General features: G+C 42.9%; 1 long non-coding RNA gene across 1 annotated transcript; it reads left to right on the top strand.

Annotated features, from left to right (window-relative positions):
* Positions 1–3,477: 3,477 nt before the first annotated feature.
* On the top strand, positions 3,478–8,850 carry LOC106998085 (uncharacterized). The gene is made up of 3 exons (XR_001444421.3): positions 3,478–4,045; positions 7,423–8,001; positions 8,503–8,850. It is a non-coding gene; the product is annotated as an uncharacterized LOC106998085 (long non-coding RNA).
* The last annotated feature ends 290 nt before the right edge of the window (positions 8,851–9,140 follow it).

The raw sequence follows: 9,140 nt of genomic DNA, 5'->3' as shown, positions 1-9,140 counted from the left end.
AGCACACACACAAAAAGGCCAAGTGAAAGCGTAAGATAAGAGAGAATTATGACTATTCTCTCTGAAAAGGAAAACTCTATTTCTGAAACTGTAGAGTCAAAACAGTTGAATTCTTTGTCCTTACAGTCCTGCTGGGAGTGAAGAACTACCAGGTTTCTGACCTGAACAAGAGCAAGGACCTGCCTCCAAGCTGTAGGACTCTTAAACCCATGCCCTGACGCAAATGACCCTCTCAAATGACCCTCTGGTACACATGTTGGGTTCCTTGATTTTGGTCTCACTCAAAGCTTATTGTGTGTCAAATTTATAAAAAGGGAAAAGCCCGTCTGTGACCAGATGAAGAGACAATGCAAATCTTACCTGGCTCTGATGGTGCTGGATCACAGCAGGCCTGCAGGCCCTTAGGAGGCAACATGGCTTCCCTGCAGACGTCATGTGGGTGCCGGGGTGAGAAGACAACAGGCCTTTGGAAGACGTGGCTGCAAAGTCAAGCCACAAAGTGACAATGATGACCTCTGACTGAGAAGTAGAAGACTGGAGGGAGAATGTTAAAATGTGGTCAAGATTTTGATTGCAAAATCTACACTCAAAATGATCATTTAGGTTTTTTTTTTTTTTTTTTTAACCCATAAAATGGGTTTATCTGAGATAAACAGACATCTCTTTGTTCAGTATGGGGAAACTTCTTCCATAAATATGCAGTAATCGAGGATGTTTTTCCCTTTGAAGTTTACTGCTTATAGTATTTCTAGATCTCAACTTGTGAACATTACCAATTTTGCAATATTTTGCTTTATCACAGTGTTTTAAGTTTTACCTCTCATTTCTTGAATGGTTGTGGAGACTGTCAAATGGAAGTCTGGGGCATATCTTTTCTAAACTTGCTTAGAATCCTTCTAGAGCTTATCTTTTTCTTAAGATTGAGGGCTGTCATAGATGAATTTAAATTTCTTTCTATGTTTCCAATAGAAAATTCATGTTTAATTTCTAGATGAATATAAGGTATTCTTTTTGAGAGTGGTTTTATTTTTTAAATCATAATCACATAAAAATCTGTTGTGTGAGGATAGAAACTTTATAATTTTATATTTGTATTTATTTATTTAGACGTTGTCTCTCTCTGCCACCCAGGCTGGAGTACAATGGTGCAATCTTGGCTCACTGCAACCTCCAACTCCCGGGTTCAAACAATTCTCCTGCCTCAGCGTCCCAAGTTGCTAGGATTACAGGCATGTACCACCATGCCTAGCTAATTTTTGTATTTTTAGTAGAGATGAGGTTTTGCCATGTTGGCTAGGCTGGTCTCGAACTCCTGACCTCAGGTGATATGTCCACCTCAGCCTCCCAAAGTGCTGGGATTAGAGGCATGAGCCACCGTGCTGGGCCTGTAATTTTATATTTAGACATATGTTCATGTGTGTGCTTTATTTTAAATTATATTAATATTTGTCCAGTGTCTCCAGTGTGCCAGGTATTACTGTGTCTTACATATAGTAATTTATTTGATCCTCATGAAAGCCCTATGAATATGTACTGTCATTATTTCCATTTTGTATGTGAGGAAGCCTGGGCACAGAGAGGTTAAGTGACTTCCACCCAGTCAAACAGCTCATGAGGCCGGACCTACGGCGCTGCTGACTTTCACGATGCTCTGCTGTAATATAATAACTCACTCAGCATTTAACCTGTTTCCCAGCTTCATCCACATGTGGACACTGCATTAACTTCTAGAACCACCAGGACGTTATGCTAAGCCGGACACCAAAGGACAAATGCTGTCTGATTCCACTTGTGTGGCGTCCCTAGAATAGGCACATTCATGGAGACAGAAAGTAGAATGATGGCTACTGGGGGCTGGGGAAGGAGGTGTGGGAGTTGTTGTTTAATGGATACAGGGTTTCTTTTTGTGAGGGGAAAGGAGTTCTGGAGATAGATGGGGGACTGGTTGTACAACATGTGAATGTACTTACTGCTACTGAATGGTGCACTTAAAATGGCTTAAAATGCTATTTATTTTATTTTATTTTATTTTATTTTTAACCATAGTTTAAAACACCCCACTAAAATTATTTTCAGTAGGCCAATGATTCAGGGAACACAGAGCATCTCCTGTCACTGGAGTTGCTGGGTAATGGAAAAGTTGTGTTCAGCTACTTTGAACACTTCAGAAGCAAAGGAGACTTGAAATTGGGGATTGACCTGAGAGATAGCTGTAACTTGGAAAACTGTGCATGGCTTTGATTCTGTCATATGCATTTCTTCTTTTGGTTTCTGCTGTGGATTGGTGGAAAACAGAACCTAGAGCTGCGTCTGGTGGGAGGGCTGGAGACTGTGGCGGCAGTGTCCCTCTCCTCCTGTGCCAGGAGTAGGGGAATTGGCTTGACTGCTGGCAGGCCTCCCCGGGCTGGGCTCTGTGAGCTTCTCTCGCAGGTCTGGGCTCCAGCTCTTGGACATTTTTGCCCTTGACTGACCGTCTCTGGCTGCTATGGTCTCTGTGCGTCCCAGCCTGCTGCCTTCCTGCAGTGGTCCGGGACCGGGCCTCCACCGCAATAATAATCACCGCCGTTTTATCAGGCACCGGGGCATATGGTATAATCTTCACAGCAGCCCCTTCAGGTCAGTGCCAGTATCCCCGATTAACAAAGGAAGATGCTTCCTCCAATTCCCACTGAGGAAATTAGGGCCCCCAAATACACTTTCTCATAGTACCCTGTACGTTTGACCCCAGCCCTTTCCTCCACGTAGTTGCCAGATCAGTGTAATTTGTTGTAATGTCTAGCTCCCCTATTAGTAAGTTCTGCCTCTGTTTTTGTTCCTGAAAGTAACTCCAGCAAGAGGCAACACAGTGCTGAGCATGCATTAGGCTTTTGGCCAACATTTTTAGAATGAAGAAATTAGTTGCATAACATGTCCCAGGTCCTGTTGCAAATCAATGACAGGTTAAAAAACAGGATTAAAATAAAACCCTATCACATATCTCTTCCTTGTTCTCTGTTTTTAAAATTATATATGCACATATATATGTACAAACACATCTACATATGTATATGTGTATGTGTATGTGTTTACTTGTGTGTCTGTGTATCTGTGTATGTGTGTGTATATATATGCTTTTTAAAAAAATAAGGCAGGAAGGGCTGGGCGCAGTGGCTCAAAGCTGTAATCCCAGCACTTTGGGAGGCCTAGACAGGTGGAGAGGTCAGGAGTTCAAGACCAGCCTGGCTAATGTGGTGAAACCCTGTCTCTACTAAAAATTAAAAAAAAAATAGCTGGGTGTGGTGGCGTGTGCCTGTAATCCCAGACACTCGGGAGACTGAGGCAGGAGAATCACTTCAACCTGGGAGGTGGAGGTTACAGTGAGCTGAGATCGTGCCATTGCACTCCAGCATGGGCAACAGGGATGAAACTCCATCTCAAAAAATAATAATAATAATAATAATAATAATAATAAGGCAGGAAGAAGAGAAAAAGAAGACCTGCATTTCCCTAAGGGAAGAAGCAAGCAGGGGTGAATGACAGCCTTCAGTGACAGGCAGGGGATGTCAGAGAGAGTCAATGCCAGAGGCTTGGCTCCTGGTTGGGCAGCAGAGGCCCTCAGGGTGACAGCCCTCCCTCCCAAGGCTGGGATACATCAACAGTGAGGTGGAACTATTGATTGAGATCAGAGTCCATCAAGTCCCCACTGCATGAAGCTCAGTTCTCCTCTACACGGACTAGCTCATCTCTGTCAGTACCTTCCCCCACTGTCTCCTGCTATGGTCTGAATGTTTGTGCCCCCCACTCCCCTGCCAAATTTATATGTTGATACCAAATCCCCAGTGCAATCATCTTAAGAGGTGGAGCCTTTGAGAGGTGATTAGGTCATGAAGGCTCTGCCCTCATGAATGGGTTTAGAGCTCTTACAAAAGAGGCTTGACAGAGCTTGTTTGCCCCTTCCCCTTCTGCCATGTGAGGAACATACAAGGCATCATCTATGAGGAACGAGCCCTCACCAGACACTAAATCTGCTGGCACCTTGATCTTGGACTTTCCAGCCTCCAGAATGGTGAGCAATACATTTCTGCTGTTTATAAATTACCCAGTCCAAGGTATTTCACTTCAGCAGCCTGAAATGGACTAACACACCCCCATTCACACATTAACACACACAATCAGACACGTAACACTCACGTACCTGCATACACACAAACAAACCCTTAAATCTACACATGTGCACACTCACAGATGCATACACTTATACACACCCACACAGATCCACATATGAACATACACACACACACAGACTCACACCTGCACATACACTCACACATACACCCCCACATAGTCACACACACTTGCCTATGTGGGAGTCTGAAAACATTATTTTCGTGCTTTCTGAGGCTCCCTATTTCCCTTGGAATTAAGTTCAAACTCCTTGGCATAGCATTTGGGGCCTGTCACATGGAATCTGAACATGTTTTTCTGGCCCTTTCTCCTCCCACATAGCTCTATCCATGACATCCATCAGGAGGCAATTGGGTTCCCAGCCTGGATTACACTGGTTGGCAGGGAGGCTGACGTTGGGAGCCCTCTTTCCTTGTCTATGCCATTAAAGCCTTCCATCACTATGACATCCCTGAGGGCTGTCTAAGGGAGCAAACCACCTGGTAGGACTTTTCACATGTTTGCTCAAGGTTTTTTAATCTGCCCTAATCCTCCCTATACTGGTTGAACCCTTCTACAAAACACAGACAAAAGCACTACTTAGCAAATCTTTCCTCAATCCCTTCACCTAGGGGAAAACCCTTCCAAGCCCTTCCTCCATACAGAGAACTTCCACAAAGGTCTCTGTATACCTCCCTGTGCCACACACCAGCCCTACACTGAAGATGCTTGGCTTCTTTCATGAAGTCTGTAGTCCTCGGACTCAGGATGGTTAAGTGCTGTATTTGTGTCATTTCAAAGAGTTTAACGGGACACCTTGTACAAATCAGGTGCTCTAAAAAATCATTTATTTATCTCTGATATAAAAAGGCTATTACATTTTTTGGTCAGTAAATTCTTCCATAGTTATTTGGCTCAATTGATAACATTGTGTGTTGAAATGTATCTAAGGCAACAATTTGAGTGTAAATCTTATCTGATCTGGTAAAATTACTAGGCCAATAACTCCTTCCTGAGATTGGTTTACGTGAATAGCTCTTCCCTGGGCTGGTCTTAGGGGAAATGGAATCCTGGGGAGACCAGATGTGCAAGGATATCAGCGAAGGGCCAGTTTTATGGGATCAAGCTCTTGGTGGGAAGCAGGAAGAGGCAGCTAGGTCATAAGATAAAGGTGAGAAAATTTTAGAAAAAGCAATGCAGAGAAGGAAGGAGACAGGAAGAAAGACATAACTTAACAGAACTTAAAAGTCCTATTTCTCTTAATTAAAATTTTTTGCCTTGACAGGGCATGTCAGACCATAGGGTCAAAACTGAATTAAGAGGTTTGTGCAAAAGTATTCCCATCGCACTTTCTAAGTATTTGTTGACGTGAAAATTTTTTCACTAGAGCAGTTCAGTGATTTTTGCTTTGTTGTCCACTATTTTAAAAATGATCTCCCACATGAATAGCATATCAGCTTTTATATAAGCTACCATGGGTTATGAGCTCTTAAGAGGAAAATGTCTATCCCAGTAAAAAAATATTATTATTGCTACTTTATTACTTTTGAATTCAGCTGAAGCTTCACGTTGGGGCCATTGGGACATCTTACATGCATTGCTTTGATCTCTACGTTATTTATTTCCATATCAGCATGAGTTTTTTCCTGGGGAACCTCTAGTTTCTGGCTAAGGGATTCTTTGGCAGTGCAGATGCTGTGTCGAAAAGAGTGGGTCCCTGGGATTTGCCATACAGTTCAGCATGTAGATTTACCTTTGAAGGCTTAAACACTATCCGAAGTGGGGTTGGGAAGAGTTATTTTTTTCCTCTTACCTCTGAGTCCAATTACCTAATAAAGATTCATCATTCCTTTTGTCTGAGGAGCCCTGTGACCTAATTTTGCTCCTTGCCTCGTTTCAGATATCGCAATCCATTTTTTGTGCATTCTGCTTCCCTAATGAAATCCACATGTCTTAAATCAATAAAGCCATTGTTTAACTTCCTTCTCTTAAGCAGTGCCTTTTGCAGGATCTATTTTGTTTGCATACTTGTTTGTAGGAAACACATCTCCTTATCTGGAATCTTCCCCTTCTCCCTCCCACTTCGAGATCTTTTTCTTATCCTTTCTTTTAATGATTATCAGTTTGATGGTGTGCGGCTATTAAATGCTCTTTAATGGACTAATCAAAAGAAAATTTTGTTTATGCAGGTTTTCTTTCTTGTTAATTGTTTGTTTTAGATAGGTCAAAAAATTTACAGTGGAAAATTCAATGTGTTTGTTCAGTATCTTTGTATATACTTAGACTGCAAAAGCCCCCCTGTGCAAACTTCAGAAACTCAGTTTTTATTGCCTATTTTCAGACCCCCCCAGTCTATCCCTTTTTCCATTCAAGAGCCACCACTAAGAACTACTGAGTATTGGATCTTTTTGTACTTTTGAGGCTCCTAGATCATGACAAGACCCTCTTAGTGGCTTTCTGTTCCTAATAAACCTAAAACTCTTGAAAGTTGCCTGATATGAAAGGCTACTTTCACAGGGAACATTTTATTTATCTCAAAATCCAGGGATTCAACATAGAAGCCAACTTGAGAGGAAGAAGAAAACACCCATTTATACCATGTCTGGGGCTTTGAGCCTTGCTGTAAAAAGTAGTTCTCCATCCCATCGTTGACTTTCAACAGAGTTGGTCAAGGGCTGGCCCCACAGCACTTCCTGTAAATCCTCCAGGAATTTTTCCTTTCCAGTTTCTCATGGAAGAAAGTGTGAGCTGGGTTATCAAGTAGGTGTTGAATATGGAGGATGAGGATGAGGATGGTGGAACACTGAGTTCCACTTATCATCCTACAAATTCTCTTGGATTCAACCTTGCCCAATGGGAGAGCTAGAAGAAGGGACAAACAAATGGTGGATCAGACCTTCTACTGTTCACACATTCTTCGTGACCCCATTTTTTTTTCTTCCTTCATTATCTTTCTTGGCCTTTTTGTGGGCTCCTGCTTGCATCTCTTTTTCTCATTTTAAGCCTCTTGCCAGAGTCAGAGCAACTGTCCTTTTCCCACATCTCTTCGTTTTCTGAAGTTTTATTTAAATCATATCCTAAAGGTGAAAAGAATGCCTTTTCTTTACCTGAAAAGTTCCACTGTTACCATTCTGGGCTTGATGTGAGAAGGTGAGCTTGGAATTAAATCCTCGCACGCAGCAAAAGTAATTAGCTAGTCACTTTAAAAATAAACAAAAACGCAAAAACCCCAAAACCCAAACCCTTCCACTACTGCTTTATGGACATCTTTCCTTTCAGGGCAATCACTGAAATGTAAAGGAATGAGCACAGTGTCCTGCTTTGTTTATCTGAGAACCACCAGCAGCTCCCAGACACTTCTGTTTTCTTCTTGAAAGACAGAAAGAGAGAATCCGGCTGTATTTGCTCCAAGGGTCAATCCCTTCTTCTGTCTTCCACATTCTCTCCTGCTGGGCTCTTCCTTCTTCTGAAACATTCCCTCTTCAACGTCTAGGATGACCTCTCTCACTTCAAGTCCTTTCGAAAGTCAAACATTTCCCGCGGGTTGGCCTCCTTTGGCGCTCCACTTCCTTTCTTTCTTTGAACTGGGGAGGCAAGACGACAGTCGAAGCGGAGCCAGAAGGCCAAGCTTAGCTTCACGGTGCCTGATGTCCTGTAAAAGGGGACACCATGTGGAAAAGCCGAGAGAGTTCCAGGAGTAGGATTCAAGACATTCTGCTTTCTGCTGGTGACAAGATCCACAGGTGGTCTGCAGGACTGGAGTAAGCCTGGAGAAGCCTTACGGACCCTCCACACCTAACACTAGCTTGAGGCCAGGCTCCCCGTCTCCCTCTCCAGCATGCTCTTCTCTGTACACAGGTATTTGTTTCTACCTTTTCCCTTAATTTGCCGAGGCAGCAAAATGGGGTGCTTTGAACATTATCAGGTGCTGCACGGGGATTGCAGCAGTGGTGGCACAGCAGAGCTGGTGCAACCAGCTGGTCACACCCTTATTGTTGTCATCATGATTTACTGACTGGGCGGTGCTGCTATGGTGAATGTATGCCTGAGTTAGAAATGGGTCTGAGATGTCTTAAAACAAGACAGATTGTATGTAAGGAGAGGAACAGCAAACAGGTTTCGTTTTGATTGCTAGTCCCAGTACTGGCACCTAGAGTGAGATGTTAATAAAGATTTTGAAGCTTTCTTCTGGCCCAACAAGTGGGTGATTGGTTTTGGGAGACAGGAGTGGCAGCAAGAGTATTTTCCTTTGGGTTTACTTCTTCTACTACCAGAGGAGGACATGATTGAAAGGCAAAGGGATTAGCCATCTCCCTTGATTCCTGGTCTGAACCTCTCATTCCTTGCTATGTTTCTCAGGACCTCTTTGGTGCCTCCCAATCCTGATATATCCAGTCTCACTCCATAAGTTCATTGGAAAGAAGAGTGAAGAGAGAACCAAGGGAGCAGAGACTCAAGAAAGAGAAGAGAGCTTCATATGTCACACTCCCAGGGAGTATAAGGAGTGTGTGTCCAACTCCTCCACCCGTAGCTGGGAAAGTTGGAATAATTCTAACCTCTTTGTGTGTGATAACTCCTCAAATTCTAGCATGGTATAATAGAGGCTTGTTGTAAGAATTAGATGAGATGATCTATAAAAGCTCTTGTAATATTTTACTGGCTTTATAAATGTCAACTATTGTCATTAAAGTATATATAAGCTCTTGCTTTTCCTAGTACAAGCTCTTCTCCTATGATGGCCCAATGGCATCCCTAATGATTTCATCATGCCCTGGTCCATGTCAGGGTTCCTCCCTTTTGGGACTCTCTGAGCTTCTTTTATAGATAGAATATGTGGCTTTTGGGGAAACAGAGGTATTGCAGGATTGGACCATAAGTCCAGAAGGAATCTTGACAGTCTTCTAATTCCCACATTAGAAATTCATAGGATGGAGCAAGAGCTGGGCTGGAGAGGATTTTCAGCATCCTCAGCAGGTCGATGGGGACTTGGATAAAAC

Source organism: Macaca mulatta, chromosome 4, assembly GCF_049350105.2.
Source record: "Macaca mulatta isolate MMU2019108-1 chromosome 4, T2T-MMU8v2.0, whole genome shotgun sequence".
NCBI lineage: Eukaryota > Metazoa > Chordata > Mammalia > Primates > Cercopithecidae > Macaca > Macaca mulatta.
Note: the sequence above shows the minus strand (reverse complement) of the source record. Positions and strands in the feature narration are given on the sequence as shown.